Source organism: Aquila chrysaetos, chromosome 11 (genome assembly GCF_900496995.4).
Source record: "Aquila chrysaetos chrysaetos chromosome 11, bAquChr1.4, whole genome shotgun sequence".
NCBI lineage: Eukaryota > Metazoa > Chordata > Aves > Accipitriformes > Accipitridae > Aquila > Aquila chrysaetos.
In genome coordinates this window covers 41,253,966-41,276,483 of record NC_044014.1, presented here as the reverse complement: position 1 = coordinate 41,276,483, position 22,518 = coordinate 41,253,966, and the positions used below count along the sequence as shown (strand labels likewise).

The window sequence follows — 22,518 nt, the reverse complement described above, 5'->3', positions numbered from 1 at the left end:
AGTTGGTAAATGCAAACTGAGCTGTGTATTTTTCATTTGATTCCAATGCATGCTTATTATTTAATAGAATTTTCTTTATAGGCATGCTGTGTATTTTATTACTAGAGAGTGGGAGCGTATACTGTATTTTGCAGTTCAAGTGTCATAGACACTTAATTTTAGAATAAGCAAGTATATCCAGACGTAAATATGGTCATACTATTTTTGTTGTACGGTACCTTACCAAACCCTTTTTTCTTAACCCTGAAAAATGGTTTATGATTTGATATATTGGCCTGTGGCAACCAGTGCTATTCATGTCAAAGGAAATGACAGCAAATGGAGAGGAAAACATGCCAACATGCTTCAGTGCAGTTGCTACCTAATGTGTATTCATAGAGGTATATAGCACTAATGGAGACAAATAAAAATGGCAAGATAGCTAACGAGCAGTTGGTGGACAATAGCCAAATGATAAAATGGAGCAAGAAAGAATCATCTATCCAGGAAAGCAGTATGTTCTTTAAAATAGTATAGCAGTCAGGTCAGGGCAGGGGAGACTTCAGAGCACTAATGGACAAGGTCAGTTAAGAATCTTGCTGGGAACTCTAATAATGGAGTTATGAAGTTCCTTATATCAAAAGAACTTTAGGTTAAGTCCTAAGGACCTCATCCAATCATTATGCAAAAAAAAATCTCTTTTAGCTAAATATCAAAGTCTTTGGATAATTTTACTTCCACTTCTAAGAGTGGAGGAGCTGATGCTTATATACCAGCCCTTTGCCCTTGCACCCTGAGGCTCAAGGCTCTAGCTCTGCATCCTTGATTCCTGTAGTCTTCAAATGGACAAAAGCATGGTTGGATCTGTCTGGCTGAGTTTTGTTCGTTTTCCATAATTTCATTCATTTCAGTAAAATACAAAAGAAAGTACAACTAATTATGACAGAATAAATATGCAAACATAGAAAACAGATATTTTCCTCTAATTTGAAACATCCTTTTAAAAAAGGAAGGTGGGTAGTGAACCGGCTAGCTACAGGGTAAATCCTTCTAGGCACAAGGAAGCAATGCCATCACAGGTACCAGACTGCTTGGCACAGGTGAGACTTCAACTGGGAAGTATTTATTGCCTAAGTAAGTAGTCTTGACTGTGTGGAAAGTGTGAAAGCCTGCACAGTAATGGAATGCTGAAGGAAGGACTACTTTGAGCATGCTGTATTCCCTCCAGATTTCCTGCTTCCTGATTACTGCCTGGAGCCCCTTGAATCAATGTGGGTTAAAGCAGCCTAAGGTTGCTTTAAGTTCCCACGCGACCCAAAGAAGCATTCAGACTGTACTGTAATATATGGATCCATGATTGCTTTCTACTTTGTTTCAGTCAAGCACAGCTCTCAAGAAATAAAGCACCTACAACATAATAACTTGTAATGGCATTCTGCCTGGGGATTTACCTCAGCTCTCAGTTATTCAGCTTGAGAAATGTGTACTGGCTGTATATGTTTATATAACATGCTTTGTAAAAGAAAATATCTGAAGAGGAATTATCAAAGTATAAGTAGACTGCTACTGTGTTGGAAACCATTTTCTAGATTCTGCTCTGTATCAGTAGAGGGCCATCGTGAAGTATAAAGTGGAGTGTTTTGTCTCCGAGATGTACGTCAAAGCAGAAGCTGCCCTTTTGAAAATGTGCCAAAAGTACCCCTTAAAGCTGGATTTTTTGAAAGCACTTGACCTCAGCTCAATGCTAATGCTATTTAAGTTCATGGGAACAGGACCAGGCCAACAGTGAACTCCTCTGAAGGGTTAGTCACCTCCACGTCCCTAGCTTCTACCATTGTGCTACAGAGAGAAGTCCCAAGAGGAGTGTTAGGCAGCTGTTCTGATATATTCTGAGTCCTTTTTAGGACTTTAATAATAGATAACTACAAGTCACTCTGAACTCTGCTGTTCATAAACCATTTAAGCTGTGTTCTAGCAGTTTATGCCATTTCTGAACTTGGTGGAATACAACCTTTCTTCAGTTACCAAGATGGCTCGTAGCTAGTCTTTTTAGTCTATTTCATGGAATGTTATATTTAAGAGGGTTTAAGCAGATTTTTTTTTCCTAACTGGGGGAAGAAAAACCACCAAACCACCTCAGCCCAAATTTCCCGAAACGTTATTCTCATTTGAACCTCCTGTAATCGCTGTATAAACTTTTTTTTTTTTCTGTCACATAAATTGAAAGAGGGAACAAAGTACTGTAGTAGCAATATTTCATTCTTAAGAGGAGAGAACAAGGAAGGGTAAGAAGAGATAGTTTCTAAAACCTTATGACAGTCTGCAAATCTTAAAAGTGAACAACTGAATACCTTTTCTCCTTGAAGGCCAACTGGCTCTTGTCTAATCTCTCATGTTTTTATGTGTTCCTGTAATGGGATCCCTGTTAAATGGTGTAGCGTCCAGCTCTTACTGTTTTTTTGACCAGGTTCATATATTGTGGCTTCTTTTTGTCCCAGCTGCTTTAACTGATCATCTACCAGAATAAACAAGAAAATCCTTTGTCACTGCAATCACTCCCTCCACCACTCAACCTATCTTAGTATCATCAGTAGGATGAAACTTGTTTTAATGTCCCCTCTATTTTTCCTGTGCTAGTGCTCACTTACGCTCTGTCACACACGCTCTCTCCCTTTCTCCTTCTGAATTCTGTCTCCCACAGTGCTGTATGAAATCATAAATGCAGCAAGAAGAGTTTAGATACCTAATTAAGACTCTCTTCCTTTGCGCATTCATCTAAGACTCACTGGTTTTCTTTCTCCTTTGGCCCAGGTACTGTTTTTAGAATGGTCAAAGCTTCCCAGTGAGTTTTTTGGAAATTTTCTTGTATAAGGAGTAGTTTCTTGTCTCTGTCGGTTTAAATAAATTAGACTTTTAAATTTACAATATTGCCATTTATTTTTAATATGTAAGACACTGTGCTTTGTGAAGGAGAAAACTGCAGCTTTTAATTACTTAGTATTTGTTTAATTTCCTAGTAATCACTGCAGCAAATTCTGATGTGTCATAGCATATTTACTTTCATTTTTTACCTTATTTCCTATGTTTGAGTTAGAAATGTATTATTTTGCCTTTTGCACTGTCATTCTGGAGTTCTCAACCATGTGGTGATGTTGGCAGGATTTTTGAATAATGAGCATTGTCTCTTAAGGAAAATAGACTTGTATTGTGTTCTTAAATGTTATCATCACTTCTTAAGAAATATGTAAAATGATGTCATGAAGTAAAGTTCTTTGGCAGGACCTTGTTGCACAACTGTTACAAATGTGAACAAATGTGATAAGGTGAACAAATGTGAGATGAGGACCTACTATGATCAGAGTATACGTAAACTCAGTGCAAAGGGCAGAGCCTGGGAGACAGTTTATAAAATTCACAGTCAATCACTGAGTGTGTTTAAAATAATTCAAGGAAAGGCATAAAACTCCAGAATTAAAACCAAACACACAGGCAACTAACACACAAAAAAAACCCCAAACCAAAAACCCCAACAACAAACAAACAAACCACCCAGAAAAATGAGTGAGGTTTTTTCATTATCTACTGTCAGATCTTTCTACAGGAAAGCTTTCATATAGATTGGATTGTCATAGTCTCATTAAAGGTACCGTGAATGGTGCATTTCAAGGAGAGCCTCAAATTAGTGTTGCATTAGCTGCTTATGGAGTGTCATGATGTACTTAGAAATTGAGCTCCAGGGGGATGCATGACTCCAATTGTGAGTACTCAAGATTTATTCAGTCCAGAAAACACCCTCAACCTACACAGCAAGGCTTGCAGGTTATGTTTCTCTAATAAAATTAGGAAGAATACTGTTTAATTTTACATACTAGTAGAGAAGATAACATTCTTGTGACTCTTCAGCTGCAGTACAGAAGAGGCTGACAAGTGTAGGGAGCAGTAATACGAAAGCCTGGAACAAACAAACTTTTTCTGAAACTCAGTGAAGTTCATAGTACTGTGTGGTGAGTAGTGAATAGAATGTTGCCAATAGGAAAATGAAGATTAGTTTAGTGGTGCTCTACAACTTAAGTACTGTGAGATGAGATAACAAGACACAAAACATTTCAGAGAGGATATTGGTACACTCCTCATGCAATAGTATAACCAAGATTGGGACTAAATACAGGTGAGGAGTGCGTTGCTTGGAAGGCACTCTTCAGCCCAGTTGTTTAAATGGCACCATAGAGCCAAGTCCAGGGCTATACATAGTCTTCTGATTTAAATTATTTTAAATACCTCTCTCCTCAGATTGAATACATACAATAAGCTTGTCTGGTTGGGACAGAGACTCTTCAGAAAGTGAGTTAAAATGTTAAAAGAATATGACTAATTAAATTGGTGTTAAAAATAAAATGGAAGCTGTTTAGGCCTAATATGTAGAGAGTTGCAGTTGTATTACACTGGTCACAGATAGAGTTGTTTGAATAAATGTCTTTAGGATTGCTGTAAGATATGTGAAGAAGTGTAGGAAAAAAGAATTGACAAGCTTACTTTGGTCATAGAAGTAAAATTTGGTTAAGGAAATTATTTTAGAAAACAAAGCAAAACAGGACCATCATTTTCAAATTATGTAGTTGTTTTGGAATATTAATTTGACTTTCATGACATTTTATGACATCTTTACTGGAATATGCTTCCATTAAGCAGCAATCATGCAGGTCAAGTCAATATTGTTAACTATGAGACAGAAAGGTCTGAAAACGGGATCTGTCAATATGCTTTCTAAAAACTCCATGGAATCAGACCAAAAGTTGTAATTAGCACAAGTCAGAGGCCATCATTGTTAAAGATGATGTCAAAAGGGAATGGGAGTACCTACCATGGTAGTGGCTGACATTATCAGAGGAACCAGGAATTGTCAGAAATATAAATATGTAAATAAGATAAAGAAAACAAATCAATACGATGTCCAGGGAATTGACATCTCTTCAAGAAAGGGTTTTACTGTTTCCCCAGTGGTAATTGATGACTGTAAACCACAGTGGTATTCTGAGAAGCTGTGCTTCCCAGAATATATTCCCAACATAACTTGGAGAAGAGTAAGTAACATTTAGTCCAAACTGTAGGAAGAAGGGAAAGTTGTCCTGAGGATGAGATGCTGCCCAGAAAGGTCTTACGCAATCCACAATCATGTAGTATGTGAATCTTAGGGTATATTGGGATAAAGCAAAAAAGTCATAGACCACTAAAAAGTGATTTGTTTGGTAATGACCGCTTGGAGAAAGTAAATTATATTTGGAAAGTAGGAAAGATATTATCCTTCTTAACTTCTATTTTATGTTATGAAGTTATCCTGAAAATCTACAGTGCTTGGTATCTGATACTTGTTTGGTATCACAGAGTTTATTTGGGGATTTGGCAAGGCAAAATCCCAGTTTTAAGAAGTTAACTTGTAGATCAGCATGGAACTGTTACTATTTTAATATAGGGGTTTTGAGATATTGCAGCAGTAGGGAACAGAGATCTAAAAGTCCCCTCTAATACTGTTAGAAAAAAAGGTATTAATTCAGATTTCTGGCTAACAGAAGAACACTTCAGGAGCCATTACAGACCACTTAGGAGGAAATGACTGTGTCTGATTACTTAGGATCAAAAAGGAATTATGTTAATTTGAAAACACTATTAATGGTAATTAAATTGCCTTCCAGTTTCTGAAATTAAAGATAATCTGAGTTGGAGAAACTGAAGTGATTATAGAGGCAACTTTAGAAGGTCTAAATAATTATAGCTTTCAAAAGCATGAAGTAGGAAGGGGAAGGCTACTTTCTTTTACTTGTTGGCAAAATGATACTTGCAAATTGAGACTTAATAATAGCAAACAGGAACATTTACCTTCTCTGTTACTGCCTATCCCTAATAATTGTTATTAGAATGAGGTGGTTTTTAAATGAATATCATACTCTCAGATCTTAATAGCTGCTTCTTTAAATTTAGCTGAGAGATAGGAATATGGCTCAGAAATAACTACACTAGTATTTGCTGTTAATGTCTGTTCATTTACTGAGAACAGTCACCTTCAAATCCATGTTTTGTATGCCCTTTTTTAATCTTTCCTTATTTCTGAGGGGGCATCATATTTTCAAATACTTACATTCTAATTTAGAAAACTTAAGGTACTTTTATGAAATAAAAGATGATTGTGGTGGCAGGTATGAAATGAAACAGCAGTTGTTGAAGTAACAAAGCTAGTTAGTCATTTGGAGTCATTAATGCTGTATATGCCTTAGCCCCTCACATGCAACTATAAAGTGATATTACATAGTAAGTGCCGTTAAGTATCTGAGGTATAGTGGACAGTAGCTATTGTAGTGATAATCCAAATTTCACAACTTCGGGCTTCCGCCACATATGCTAAGGCTGATCTCATAAAAGTGTGTGATGATAGAACTGCTAATGTAGTTGTTTCAGTTAGGTGAGTATTACAATGGTAATTGAAATTACTTGTATTAAAAATGAGTATTAAAAATAACTGGTAAATTTGATTATTACAATCATGATAAAAAAATTACTTACATTGCACTCCGTACAAACTGAATTTCAGGACATTGAGGTTTGGAAGGACTGGAAGAAAAAAAAATTAAATGCTCAGTTGAAGGTTCATTTGCTGTGAAGAATGAAATTACTTGGTAGAAACAGTGCTTTGGAAATGAAATCTCTGTTCCTTGAGGAAAGAGGGCTAAAGCTGGTTTAAACTTTATTTTGCTCCTCCTTGATTGTGAGCTAAGAGGTGTCCAGCACAACTTATGTGCCAGTTACACCAGCTGCGGTAACTGAAAGGCTCATGCCTTGAGGACTGCTTTGCATGCTGGCACTTTATGCTCAGTATGAAACTTGCAGTATGCAACTTGGAGTGGAATCTGAGCTTGATGTGAGTTAAGCAAAACCAAATAAAAGGTTTGAGAATAAAGAACTTGAGCTATAGAATTATTTTTTCCAAGTAATTTGCATTAGGTCTTAATTATATAATTGATTATTTATAAGTTACTCCTTTAATCCCTTTTACTTAAAGATCTTTCATCTTATTGTAGTTGACTCTGAAATTCATGTGCAAAAATACAGCTGTGTCTAATTCTCTGCTGATTTCTTGGAATTAATGTGATTCTTGTTCTTGCATTTTTTTGCAAAGAAGTAGGCTTAAGGCAACCTACTGCATTGAGGGAATGAACAATTATGCTACACTTGCGAATTCACAAGTTGCATGTCAGTAAGTGGTAGCTCATTCTCAAAGTGCAGTTTGATGTTAATGTTGAGAAGAGGGAGAAAGTGTGGAAGTGTGGTTTTTTTCCCTCTCCTGCTTTCCCAAAGTCACTTGTTTCTTTTGTGATTCTAATCCAGTTGTGATAGTAGATGGCTAATTACACAGATGCTTTATTTTCATATGAAATACTGTATAAGCAACCAGGTTGAAGTGAATGCAGGGTAGAAATTGTGAGAGTATTTACGGAAGCAGCAATCAGAATGGATATGAAAATCTGGGAACATCATACAGGATGAAATTGCTTATCTTTATTTAAGAATTGCAGATTGCTAATTAAGCATAAGGACATGATTCTGAAGTGTGGGTGATAACTTAAAGAGTACTGACTCCTCTTATTATGAATAACTAGGTCTCCCTGAACTGCTTCTGAGAAGAAACCTCCACATGTACTGAGTGGCTGGATAAAATAAAATAACATTTGCTCTATGAATTAGCATATTGTTTCCCAGAAGAAAAAATGTCCTATTGTGTAATTTACTTTCCTCTGATTTTTTTAGTGTTTCTGCAGCTTTCCTGTCTGCAAGGATGAAAACAGATATTATCAGATCTGCTTGTTACATGCTCTGTGCCTTGAGCCCTGCCCTTTGCAGAAGATTCTCAGTTCAGAATGTTTGTAGGTATTACGTTTATTTGTGGTGTAAAATCCTGCAGTTTTCTGTCAGAGGTGTGCCATTTGTCTAGTGGCTTCAGTCATTAGGTCAAAGAATTTTTATAAAACTGTTTATAATTTATATCATGCACCTAAGCAAATTGTAATTAGGTATTTGACCACTTAGTGACACCAGTAGTTTTGAATCCACCTAACCTACTTAGTCAGCTGCAGTAAGATCTTCTCTTGCCCTCATCCCACTTGCGAGTTTAACAATGTTTGTTGTTATGGCCAGTCTGCTTCAATTTGGTCAGAGTATGTTAAGATGGTCAAGCTGAGAAAATCACAGATCTATTAAAAGTAATAGACTCGGATGCATGGGCTTTGATGTGTGTACCACAGTCCTGCTGAGCCAGCATAGTACACTTGATTTGCGTGTACCCAGCAAATTCATAATCTGAGCACATCAAGGATCCTATATCACTTGCGCTTCTCCTCCAGTATGTCCAGGCATCTATTACACTCACTGCCTGAATGTTCCTCCTGAGTTTTGATTGTTCCATTAAAAAGAAATAGTACAAAATGTGAAATCTGCATCCCAGTCAAATTTTGGTAGCATGCTACATCGGCAGCTTTTTGTATTTAGAGTTTTTACTATTGTAAATTTAGGGGTTACGCTTGTTTCTGACTTTGATTTGGATTCTGTACTCCTCCAAACCACAAGTCCTTATTCATCTCTGTTCTAAAATGAAAAAAATTGCTTTAATTGTGATTTTAATTGAAGTGATCTTTGCTTATGAGGGTGGGCCAGTTACTGGGAGAGGTGGGGGGGGAGTAAATCACTAGGTATGAGAAACATTTGTCTTCTGTGAAGATTATGAAACTGTTGCTAATTAAGCTAACAAAATCTTACAGTCTCTTCTCTTCCTCTGTCCTTTTAGTCTGTGGCTGTTCTTCATAATGCTTACTCTGTAAATATCCAAAATGTTTGTTGATCACCACTAGCAAACTACTCTTTAATTAACAGTGAAATTCATTAAATAAGTATACGGGAAACAACTCCATCTGGCTGTAGAAAATGAAATGAATATTCGGTAGTTTGTGAATTTGTGATTGCAGTGTAAAACCCACGTGAATAGAAAGTGGGTTTAGAAACATTTGAATCTCATTACCAAAGTGTAACATTTTTACATTTAAGGTTATCAAAATTTATCTTGAGGAAAATGAATCTTAAAAGTACTTAATTAGTTCATATGGAACGTTAATGTAGAATTACATTGTTCTATAATCAACAAAGAGCAAGTATACTAGATAGTAGATACAGGCCTAGAAAACTGAAGAGACAGGACAATGGATTAGGAATGAAAAACCTTATAAATATTCTGATCCTTGCAGAATCACATAATGTACAGTGAAAAAATACATACGTAGAGTGGAGGAGGCTGATAAGCGTAGAGAAGGGGCAAAAATCCAGGAAGAGGAATGTTCTTAGAGTAGAGGTAGGGGATTGCTGTTGACAGAGAGGAACAAAAACTAGAACAAATACAATGGTAGAAAACAAAATTTTGCTTCAAAGTCCTAAAAATACTTCTTTTGATAATGTTATATTTCTATTGAAAGTATATTATACATCAGCCTTTAAAACTACTATTTTAGGAGGGGTGCTCTGTTTCACAGTGTAGACATATCCAGAAATACAAACTTTAGGCAACTGAAGGCAACAGTCTGTCCATACTTAGCAGAATCTGTGCAAGGTACACAATTTGAATTCTCAAACGGGTAGTTGGAACATAACATTTGTAATGCAAAGCAGCAATTGGAATTATCCCTTGCTTTCATCTCTTTAGGTTTAATTCAAGGGTTCAGTCATAACCTATACTGGGGAGAGAAAGAGATCTTGTATTCTCTGGTCGTGCCGCATGTAATTAAAGGAGGATTTGTACAATGTGGCTTGGTACCTGCCATTCCATGTTTCAGTGCAACTTTCGGAATTCCAAGAAACTGAGAAAATTATGTCTAGACAAAATAGAAATACAACAGATACTATCAGGCACAAAGAGGTTTAAATCCAGTGCAGTCAGTGATTGCCACAGAGCTTTTATCTGGTGTTAAGTTTATGTAAATAGTCTCATTTTTCTCTAAGTTGAATTTGGTTAGAAAACGGTGTGCCACAATAAGTGAATAAAGCAGACTGTCGGTGGTTAGTTACTTTAATTTAAAATTGCAGTTTTCACATACCTCATTCTTGCTCCGGTATAACCTAAATTTAGCAGTGTAAGATCTAGCAGAAGGGACAGAATACCTTTAATCTGATAAGATGTTCATGATCTGACAAGGCCTCTAGTCAAATGCAGCATGTTACAAAAATCCTACATAAAGAATGCTAACAAGAGATTAAAACAGGCAATAGTAAAGCGTTTGTAAGATTTTTTTTTGGCAAGTTATTTTCTCTTTCTACAGTTCTCTGATGTTTTCCTTTAATGTAAGGGACTTCTGCTACTGGAAAGAGAGTGGTAAAGAAATACAGCTGAAATAGAAAATGCTTCTGCTTAAGAACAACAGCTAAGAGGTAATTTAATTGAATTAAAGAGTTCTTGAGGAGTGAGCCATGTGCTACATTAGCCTGAGCATATCTTTTTTTTTAGGATAGTTTTTATATTTCAAAGCTGCATTAACATTAGTCATTGAGTTAAAGGTTCAAGCATAGCCTGGCTGAGGCTAATACAGTGCTTTTAATTTTGTCCTTTGAGTAGTTCAGTGTCCAGAAGGGTTCCTCATTCTGAAGCAATGTTTCCATAGAGTCAGTGTTAATAATTGTTGGGACAGCTCTGTTAATTGACACTAGCATTAGTTTCTTCTGTTCTTGACATGCTTGCAAGTTTTGTCCTATTCAGTATTTCTTTCTTCTTTGAGTTCTTAGTGCCAATATTAGTCTTTTTTTTTCCCCTAGTGTTGACTCATTCCTTTGTTTCAATTTACTATGTTCTTCCAATCTTTCTTCACTGTGTTACTCATAATCATAACTCATTTTCTCTGAATCCATAAATGGCTCCAAGGGACAGGCATTTCTAATAGAGGACATTTCAGAAGTTCAGATTAACGATTCATGAGTGTGCAGGTGAATGCCAAATTGCCAGGTTGCTGCTCCAGCATTTCACTGCTCTGGTAGAATATAGATTTCAAACACATGGGCCCAATACTTCCAGCAAGATGACTTCATAAGGCCATTTTATTTCTTTATCCATTCCTATTTCTGTAAAGTGGCTAAAGCAATATTATTTTTCCAAATTATTTCTGATCTTTTTTTAACTGAGTAATTATTACTTAATGATTACCAGTTAACTTGGAAGACACTGTTTTCAAGAGAGGTCTAATTGCACAGTAGCACAAGTGCTATAAACCTATAATGAAATACAAATACTGCTGGATACAAGATGTTATTGGAAAAAACAGAACTCTCATGGATTTGAAAAAAAATGTCTGCTAGCTGAGATTTATAGCATGGGTGTGTACAGACTTTATGCAATTCATTCTGAAAGCCATTAGAGGTGTGGTAACTCTTAGTCTGTCGTAGCATTTGTTGGTAGTGAGAAAGAACTGAAGACAGAGGCTTGTTTTTCAGTAACTCAATGTTAGAGGTTCTTATTGAGAGTTGCCACAGAATGACAGTTCCCTTTGTCTCTCCCTTAGAACTTGACATCTTTCTTTATGTTAGGAGAAAAAACACAGAGGAACTAACAAAAGATATCAAAGGTAAAAACCAGCATGTTCCATACAGCATGTGCTTAAGCAATATTCAGAAGCCTATCTTCGACATTCTGTGATGTTCACTAGGTGAAAGAGTATTTAATTTAGAAATCGGCATTTTCGTTTTTTTATTTATCTACATCTGTCAAAATAAAGCATCTCTGCCTTTTAACAACTGAAGGGCAGATTCCCATTAGTGGAAACTGAGCTAGTGACGTGAATACACAAAGGCAGAGAACACTATCCGTTATAGTAACATACCACAATTTTAAAGGGTATTTATTCATCTAAAGTTGTAACCAAGTGCATTACAAATCCTAGTAAGGCACCTGGCTATATATTTGGGCATCTAAATACCTTTAGCTGGTAGCAGTAGCAGACAGTTACTCTATGTGGATCATCTGGAGACAAAGTGGCTGGTAAACAATATACTGTAACAATACAGTAAATTGTACACAAATGCAGTTATCAAAACTGTATATTCTCATAATGTTCTTCAGTGAATAGTAGAGCAATGAAATTAGAATTTCATGCCTCATGAAGACACATTTTGAGCAAAACTGGTCAAAAATATAAAGCAAATTCAGCAAATGCTGAATTTGGACCAAAGTACACCAAGAGAAAGTAGCACCACCTGAACTCTGTTGTGATTTACTCACCAATCAAAAGCTTTGCAAATACTGCCTCTATTATAGATATTGACTGTTGTATAGCACAACACTATATGCTTAGACTATGTTTAGTCTAAACACCCCTTAGCAACAACTGAAAACATCAGTGTGTTACCAACATTATTCTCATACTAAATCCAAAACATAATACTCTACCAGCTACTAGAAAGAAAACTAACTCTATCCCAGCTGAAACCAGGACAAGTGTTTATACTAAGTCAAGGATTTTTCAGCTCATGCCCAGCCAGCAAGAAGGCTGGAGGGGCACAAGAAGTTGGGAGGGGACACAGCCAGGACAGCTGACCCAAACTGGCCAAAGGGATATTCCATACCATGTGACGTCATGCCCAGTATGTAAACTGGAGGGAGTTGGCTGGGAGGGGTGGATTGCTGCTCAGGGACTGGCTGAGCATCGGTCAGCGGGTGGTGAGCAACTGCATTGTGCATCACTTGTCTTGCTTGGGTTTTATTTCACTCTCTTTTTGTTATCTTCCTTTCATTATTATTATTACTATATTTTACTCTTTATTTCAATTATTAAACTGTTCTTATCTCAACCCATGTGTTTTACTTGTTTTTGATTCTCCTCCCCATCCCACCGCGGGGGTGAGGAGTAAGTGAGTAGCTGCGTGGTGCTTAGTTGCTGGCTGGGGTTAAACCATGACAATACCTCTTTTATTTAAGCTATTTTCACCAGTCCTTCTTTGTCATTTATGTTGCTAGTTGAAAACTTCTCTTTTTCTGTTGAGGGTTGACTCCCAACTAAGAAATCACCACAAGACCACCCAGACACAATTGCAATGACCAAATCTGCTTTGTGCACCCAGGCTTTCTTCACAGCTATGTCTGTCACTTGGCCTACTTAGCTGACTTAGCTGTTCCTGGTGCTGTACCTGAGCTCCTGCGCTGCCCTTGAGCATACATGCCCACACACAAGCCTTTGATATCGACAGTACTTTGGAAGATTTCCCCTTTGCATAAAATGTTAACGAAATTGAGAAACAGAAATGTTTATTTTTGTCTTGATTGTTAAAATGTCAATTGCTGCGCCCATTCCATTGGAAGTTGTTAACAAATTTAAATGTCTAACCAAATTTCTAGAACTTGGGTAACTTTTAAGTCTTTCCCCTCATGCGTGCAATACCATCGTGTATTTTGTTCTACTTGATCCCTTTTGTTAAAACACTGTGAACTAAAACTTTTCTGCTCTTCATAAATTTCTTCTTTCAGGAATGTATGTGAGCAGATGTCATCATTGAAGCTTCCCATCAGTCAACCCTTTTAAAACTGTTACTTATCTGTCTGTCTTTATGTGGCACTGACATGCATCTAACCACTGTCTGTTTTAGAAGCAGTCACTGAGTAATACTGTTGTGAAATTAGAAAATTCTTTAAAATCTTAATCAACCTTAGTTGGTTTATACTTTTTGACTTAGTTTGACAAGATGTCTGTTAAGAGATAATAGGCATTTACTTACTGAATGAGGTTTTAAAGTCTTTTAAAGTAGAAACAAGTCTACATAGCCATGGTAGTTAGATCTCAAGCTCCTTTCTTTAAGCAAAATAAGTTTGCATTCAGACCATACTCATTAAACTATGCACACAACACAATTTTTTATTTTGAAATAAATGTAGAGTTTCACTAGTATGCACAGTGCTGTTTAAGCCCAGCCAATCAATGCCGTTTTCACCAAGGAGCAGATGTTTTTTCAGCAGTCGTACTCTACTAGGTTGTCTTGGCCACTTCAAGTTAATAGTTTTGAAAACTTATGACTAAACAATTCTAGGATGCCTCTTTCCTACTTATTTATTGTTGCACAATTGTTATTTTATTTGGTTTGTTAATTTAGTTTGTTATCTTTATTTCAATATGGGATTATTATAACTTTTTTATTTTGGAAGCCACTGATGAGACAACATGCTGGTGCTGTAGCATGTTTAAGAAGCCAGCTTAGGGAGCTTCAGTCTTACAAAGTTAGACAAAGTAGTTAAGGATGTTGAGTATCTTGTGTTCGTGTGTTTGGCTTTTTGACTTGACTTGCCCATGCACACAATTCAATTAAGGAATATTCTTCTTGAGAATTCCATCTGTAGATCATCTGTTCTTCCACATCTCATAGTGTGCTGTGGCCAGTGTTCTGAAGAGACTGGAGATAAAATTCCGAATCTTAAATTTCAAGTGAAGTAGAGCTTAGGTGTTTTGTAAAGTAGGAGAAATTGTGGCTTTAGAAAGTGGGTTAACTGGTCTGTATACACAGATCTAAAACAATCTCTCTCGACTGAAATAAGAGCTTCTCCTGTAAAAATCTAATTTCCCTGTTTTAAGTATCACTTTAAAGGAAAATGTGTTACTTGTTCTTGAAAAAGCATTTCATCTTTTTGAGGGTTCAGAATCATACTTGTCTGGAGGTTGATGCTTCATGTAATAATGAAGTGTTTGCTATGAAATATACTTCCAAGTTTTTTTCTCATTGCCTTTTGTTCTTCTGTTCTGATAGTCTATATATCCGTGTAGACTAAGGAGGAAGAGAAGAAAGGACAGCACTGAGTTATGCCTTGGTAAGCTGTTTTTGTAATGACTTGATTCAGTTTCTCATTCTGAAATAGCTCACTGTCATCAGTTTCAAAGTCATTTAATGGCTCTACTAGATCTAAATCAAAGTTGATGTTCATATTTTTTCGTGGTAGTTGCACAAGTCTTGAGTCAGCATTGGTTCTGGATGAATGCATGAATGATATATAGCGGCTTGAACCCACCTAGGAAATGGTTAACTGCTTTCACTTATGACAAAGAACAGCAGTTTTATTTTCATCTGCCTGCTAGAGGCCAGCGAGGTGTCAGCATTTAACTGTTGGAGTCTTGATTTTGGAATGTAGTATAACGTTTAGTAATCAGTAAAAGCATTCAGTAAAACATTTAAACGTGCACCTCTGTGAAGATGTATGATGTTATGTATGCTGTGTGTATGATTCAGTGAAAACAGACTATGGTCGGTAACTTGGGAAGAAAGGGTAAGATTCTGGAAGGAGAAGGCAGTGATATGAAAGGTGAGGAAGTAAATAAGGAAAGAAGAAAGAGCAGGGTAGCAGCTAGAGTAGCAGGCAAGTAGGTCAAGGAAGTTACGCTTCGAGGGAGGAGGTGAGGACAGCAAAAATAATGAAATAAGAAGAGGTGGTGCCAGGGTTATGAAAGAGGGAATGGAAAGGAGGTAGTAAAGGAAAAGCTTGATCATCAGCAAAACCTGAAAGGACAAAATCAGGGCCAAATGCCTCACTAAAATAAGTAAAAACAGTTTTGTTCTGTATTATGTGAAAGGAGTGGTGGGCCTGTGCAAGCTGAGTGCCCATTCTGTGCTGTAATTTATATTAAGACACTTCTTCTGATTCAATCTCAGAAGCTGATAAATCAGACAGACTACAGAAAACAGGCCATTAGCAAGAAAAGCAGTGGCTTTCTGTGTCTGGAGGCAAGTGGAGTTACTACTCGACACCTTAGGAGGTGTCAGGAATTTCTTTTTCTGCTTCTCCTTTTCCCCCATTTCCCTCCCCCCTCTATTGTTTTTGGGTTTTTTTCACCTGGTGTGGAGTACAATGCTTTGTGAGGAACTGGGATTTAATAACTGTCTAGCTTCAGGTCAAGTTGCAACCTGAATTTGGTTTATTAGCTGATCCTGGACCCCTCTCTTTCTTGTCTAATTTTGCTAGCTCCATGCACTAAGTCTATTCTTAAGTTTAAGTTTGCTGTGTTTGTTTTTTGTATCCTTTCTCTTCCCATTTTACAGAGGTGTTGAAGGTTTACCCTTCAGTCTGGTTTCTGACACTATGTGGAGTTTATCAAAGATCAGTGCTGAGGTGATCTTCTGTTAAGAACATAAAAGAATGAAAAAAGACCAAATTGTTTAGATGTGCACATAATGAAAACAGGAGGTGAAACGGGACCCAGAGCGATCCAGAGGCTGGGCAAGTAATTTTTATGGCTTCAGTGTTTGAAATGGGAAGTAATGAGTCTGGTAGAGAATAATTATCTTTTATTACTGCTTTGTAAGTATTCACAACTGCACCACTCTGCTCCAACGCTGGATTATTGTGGATAATCTAATCCTAAATTAAAGCACACAGGATTAAGTTAAATTTGAGCACATGAAGTTTTGCACAGGTCAGGAGGACAGTTAATAAAGCGCTGAGAAGATTACTCCCAGGCTTTTATTACATTGTCCATTGAGAAATAAGGGAATGGTCTAGAAAGGAGGAATAAAGTTGATAAATCCTAAATCTGTTTTATTGGAAAAACAAGATATGGGTAAGAGAAAGAACAAATATTTGTACTTCTATGAAGGTACAAATGTATTTCAATTTCATTTAAAATAGTCACTATGGGGACAGAATGGGAGAGGAGGTATACTTAAGGTGTTTGATAATTTTAATATACACAATACTGATTTATTGTGCTGAACAGAGCTCAGTGACGCGTGAGGTCCTTGAGATAATTACTAGACTATTGGTACAATGAGCAGCTGTTAAAACTTTGTTTTATCTTCAGTTGAGCTTAAAAGTACTATAATCCTAGACTGATCTTGGAGATCTCACTGAAACTCCCTGGAGAGAACAGTAGAGGAGAGTTACAGTAAGAATAAAGAGTCAAGTCACCTAGGATTTCAATCTTTTACACATGTGCAGCTGCCTTAATAATGTGAAACCACTTCTTTATCTTAGATTGATATTATGAGGAGTATTTATTAATACTGATAGGATTTAAACCATTCTGTAAATACTGTTACCAGGCAAAAGTAGAATACTTGGACATTTTGCAATTATTTGAACAATATATTATATCACAGTTCAGTTTGTGTTTTACTTCAGTGAATTTTTTTTATTCATATTTGTATTAATTTTTTTAAATGTACAGTATTTTTCATCTTCATCACTTATCTCTTGAGAGCATACTTCTATTCATCTTTTCACTTGTGAGTTCTCCAATAACATTTTCAGATTAGGCAATGCAACATAAATCACTTGAGAATGCAAACAGATTAGACAATTCATTAATAACTTGGAAGGTAAAGAAAGAGGAAAAACATTTTTTTCTATGGCATGGCACTTTGTTTTGAGTAACATTTTACAGTACTTTCTTACTGACATGTTGAAAAAAAGTTGCTAAACCAAAGTCAAATAAGGTGTCGTATGTTTTGGTGTGGTTGCAGTGCCATGATCACTTGAAATAAATATGTAGTGGGGATGCTGCCAAACAGGACTGTCCTAGCCTTTTTGCTGCCTTTCTTGTGCTGACACTTTTGTGGTTGTGCAGTCAGACAGTTCAGGGGACTGATTTGGCTTTAAATCATCGTGCACCACAGATCTAACCAAACAAACCTCTAGAGTACAATCAGAGTGGGAAGCTGAGAATAGGACTGGCTAATTTGGCAGCAGCCCAAATTTATGTTGGTTTAACAATATCATGAATCAGCCATCTGCGTTAGCTATTTAAGCCTTCAAATAACGTTTCATATGCTTTACTTCAGGTATATTTATAATCTATTAAAACTGATGAGCTTGTTTATATCTTGAGTTTACACACATCTGAGTAAATGCAGCATGGAGGCTTTATTTTGATACATTTGGGAATTTTAGTACAGCTTATTGTTTTTCAGTTCCATTCAAAACTAAATGGACACCAAGCTTTAAAAGGTAACACAGGTCACGCAGAAAGTAATATCTTGCTTTGATTTTGTTTGGTTGCTGATATAGGTGGTTGTGTGTGCCAAATGCAGTTTTCCACATCTGAAAGAAGGTGCTCTTTAGACAAAGCTAGACCAGTTAAATGTACATTCTTTAAATAATTTTCTCTTATTATGTAGTCCCATGTAAGCTGTTAAAGTTTTCCTAGAAAGTGCTCGTGCTGTTTGCACAGTGGAAATCATAAGGTGTAGATAGGACCATCTTTATAACCAATAATAATTAAGTATGGACAAAGCAAAAGTCTAATAGGTTTTTTTTTACCGCCTACTACTACATTTTAGCAAGAATAAGACAAAGGACATAAGGTCTGAAGCTGTAGAAGCAGCCTTTTCTCTTAAACAAATATACCCTCAGACATGACCTCTTCTGTCTTAAGATTGCCCAAATGACATACAGATTTATAAGCTTCGCACATCTGTCCGGTACACAGCAATATGTGGAATATCTTATTTTATGCATTTTGCACCTGTACTTGCCTGCCTCCCTTTATATTACTTTGAATTTAGTAAGTCTTTGATGTAATCTGATTTTTCTTTCTCATAACGGTCTTGAAAAACTATTGCAGAATTCATGCAAACCTGGCTGGATACTCTGTTCACAGAGAGTAGTTCTCAGTGATCTGCTACTGAATTGGAATTAGTCAGGTTTTCCAGGGGGACTGTCCGGAGGTTTGTACAGCTTTGTATCTTCATTAGTTGTTCAAATAATGGAGTAGAAAGTATGTTTATTATACTTGACACTAGCACGCAGCTGGGAAGAACAGGACAGGTTGGAAGGCAGGTTTGTAACTGAAAAAAAGTTATGACAAATAGGAGAAATGGGTGTACATTGCAGTTGGAATTTATCAAGCACATAAACAAAGGTACAGGTAGGATTAAGTAGGAAATAAAATTTTGTTTATTTGTTTGTTTTTAAAGGATCTGATAGTTGAGGCTCCCAGACTGAAGAGGAGTCAAAAATACTATGCTGTTGTGGAAAAAAACCCCAAATGCAGTACTACATTATATACGTAGTAGTAGCATTTGTGAGACATAAGATACATACAATAAAAAAATCCTTCCAACTCAGCTTAGATGGAGTCATATTCCCAGTTTGAGGGGAAAAAAAAATTGGGAGGGAGGCAAACCATTGGGAGAGGGTCCAGAGGAGACCATAAGAATAGTTCTCTTTCCCTGCATTTTCTATAATTCTTCAAAGATAGTTAATGGAATTTCTTTAGCCTAAAGAAGAAAGATGTGAGAAAGTGGAGGAAGGCATAGGAGGAGAACTTCAGTATCTTCAAGTATGTAAAAGACTGTTTTTAGCTGAAAAGGCACTACCTGTTCCCACATATCTGTAGTGCTTACATCAAGAAGCATGAACTTAAATCTGAGGAGTAAAGATTCAGGATAGACGCAGATTAAAACTTCATTGTGAGAGGGTACAGAAGTCCTTGAAGGGGTTCACTGGGGGAGACAGTAGAGTATCCATAACAAGAGAGTTTTAAACAGTGAAGACAATGTCCGTCAATAATGACCGGGAGCTGCTGAACCTGCCTTGAGTTCAGGAGATGGCCCAGTTAATAGGGTTCCTTCCTGCTGTATGACCCATATCATTTTAATGTCAAAATAGTTACTGTTTTTCCAAACATTAACTTTGCAAGTTATCTAAAATACTCATCCTGTCTTCATGAGTATCTTTTAGAACCACTAGGTACTGGAACATGTAACTATTTCAGACCAACGGGTGAATGAGTTAGGGTGACTTGTCTTTCTAATGAAGCTTGGATGTTATTCCTGTGAATCATGGATTGATCTCAGTGTCCTGGGAAATTTTTCAGGACTGTGCTTTGTCATGTACTTTCACCTGAGTGGGATTTTGTCTGTATCCTTTCGAACTGTGAACCTAGGAACAGACAGATGGTCATCTTGTACTAGAAGACTAATTGCTCTTGTTACTGTGGTAATAAAACCAATAAATCATTATTCTGTTACAGTCAGTGTTCCATGCTTATTTCTGTTATACATCCCACTCCTACTTCTGTAACAGATCCTAGCTACGTTTAGGTAGGCATGTTAAAAGTATAAATGCCCATCTGTTTGTATACATCCATAACCTTTTCTATTTAAAAGCCCCCATTTGAGTAGTGAGCGTGAATATCGCCTATCATATATACTTTTTGCCTAGATTTCCGTACGACATGGTCTAAGAACCTACTTTGCAACAGCATGTAATGTAAAGGAATCAAAAAGCCACAGCAACAATGGTGTGTTATAGGAATAGGGCAAAAAAGATCAAGGATACTGTCAATGCTCTAGATCCTGTTCTTTTAATAGGGAATATGTGCTTTTACTGTCAGGGCAACAAATTGAATAAACTGTTTCACGCAAATACAAATTGTAACAAAAGATACTAAAAAAGCCTGCATAAGTCAGATGCTGTCAATTTGTTCTGGAACACTTGGACATCAAATTTAGGGATGAAAATTCAGCATATGAAATGCAATTGTATGCTGTTAATAAATGCAGAGCTGCATAATCCCATTTCATTAGGTGTGAGGGCAGACTTCATAGGGATGTCAGTTCACGAAACTGCACTGCAGTACGGTAGATTAGTCCATTACTGTGCAGACAGGCTGCCTTCTCACAACAAAAGAGAACCTCTGTGCATTATCCACCTGGAAATAAGTTGATTCTCTCAGAATTAAAAAGCCTGTGACTCCGGAAGGAATATACTTATTCGTTCCCACGGAAAGTGTAGCAAATAGAATATTTCCAGCAAGAGAGATAAATGACCATCTGAGGATCACTTTGTGCAAAATCTCAAGGGAATACTTTTCAGGAAGCCATTTTAAGTTCAGTTAAAAACAAAACAAAACAAGCCCTTGTTACCTAGCCTCTTCTTCCAAATATAAAATGTTTGAAAAAGCAAAGACAGTGCCCAAGTTAATCTCTGTAGAAAAAATTTGGCTGCTTACTTGTTTTAAGAAAAAGTCTTTATAGGTAAGAGTGAATTTTGAAGATTGTGTTAATGTAATGAGAAGCCTTTAGATCACAATTCTTGATAACATGGATATATACATGATTATGTCACTTCTATTTAAGATGGTATTTGCACAAATGCTTAGTTTTAAATTCTTAGTTTGATTTCAGTGGAGTTAGTTAAGCATGTGTTTGCTTTCTTTCCTCTCTGGGAACTGCTTTACAAAATTAGAAGCGTAGCTATTGTGCCACTGATGAAGGGCAAATGTGCACATAATAAGAAGCATAGAAAGCAAGGTGTTTACAAAGCAAGTTCTGACAAGCAGAAATAACAAAATTATTACTTTCAAATACTGTTCTGAAATAACTTTCAAAAAGAGTAAAGCAGGAAGTTGGTTTTCCAAGATGTATTCTGGAGGTGAACAGTTCATTGCAAACCATTTGCTACACTGGTTTAGCCTTTATTTTGTTTGCAAACTGTTTTACAACAGACTTCAAGTTTTACAGTTTTGTTCTCATGAGTTATTTGGCAAATGCCTAATGAGGACAAACTTAATCTTGTGGATTGTTTACTAATTGTGTTTTCCATATGTTTATATGTTCATCTTTTCTGTTGAGGGATTTCATCACATGCTTGAGGACTGTTTTTTTCTGGAAATTATTATATGTAGCATAGTGCTGGAAAAAAAATACAGAAGCACTAAAATTTTTACTTTCTCTGGGATGGAATCTTTGAGACCTTGCATTCTAAGGATTCTGTAGAACTTTGTTTCATATATATTTTTAAAAATACGTCTGTTTGCAGCTCTTCACTCTAAAAACTGTTGTTATTAAAACCAGCCTGATGGTGGTGTTAGCAGCTTTCATCTGTATGTGGGGTGTATGCTTTGTCAGATATAAGCATTCATTTTTAAGAAACGATAGCCAACTACTGTGTCCACACACCAGACACTTTTTATGTTTTGGGTTTGGAGCAGACTCAGAGTCTTCAGATAGTACATATACAGTCTTTGCCCTTTTACCTCCTGCGTTCAGTTCTCTTCTGTTGCTTTTTTGCATACTCAGATTTGCAATCTTTCTACTTCCCTACTGACTTACGTTCGCTGAGACCTTCTCAGCTTTTTGCCACCCTTCTAGTATTCACATAGCCAGCCATGGGAGTGGCCTACCAGGGTTCAAGTGTTGGTTTTGTGGTTTTTTTTCAAGCTCTCCGTGTTATATTGTTCGTTAATATATTAAACCACCTGCTCGCAAACTAGAAAATCTCATCTTTAGTCACTACCTGGCCCTTGGAAAAGTAATTGTAGAGGGGTGGATGATTAGACCAACTCAGCATTTCAAGTAGGCAACATGTTAGTGATTATGATTTCTTGCTATAGCTCTGTTTTGGTTTTGAATATGCCTAGGGTATCTTCTAGGAGGCAGAGAAAAGATTGAATTATGTCTATCATTGAAGTGAAATGGGAGTTTGAGACTATTAAGGGTTTTGGAAGCATTACAATTTCTGCACTGATGAAATCCACAATTTCTTTATGA

At 36.6% G+C, this 22,518-nt stretch overlaps 2 long non-coding RNA genes across 2 annotated transcripts in view; one reads left to right on the top strand and one right to left on the bottom strand.

Moving 5' to 3' along the window:
- Positions 1-22,518, top strand: part of LOC115348102 — a 262,022-nt gene that overhangs the window by 109,405 nt on the left and 130,099 nt on the right. The window lies entirely within an intron of this gene.
- Positions 16,996-22,518, bottom strand: part of LOC115348101 — a 29,877-nt gene continuing 24,354 nt past the window's right edge. The window contains exon 8 of the long non-coding RNA XR_003925740.1: positions 16,996-18,810. This is a non-coding gene — a long non-coding RNA (uncharacterized LOC115348101). The remainder of the gene's footprint in view (positions 18,811-22,518) is intronic.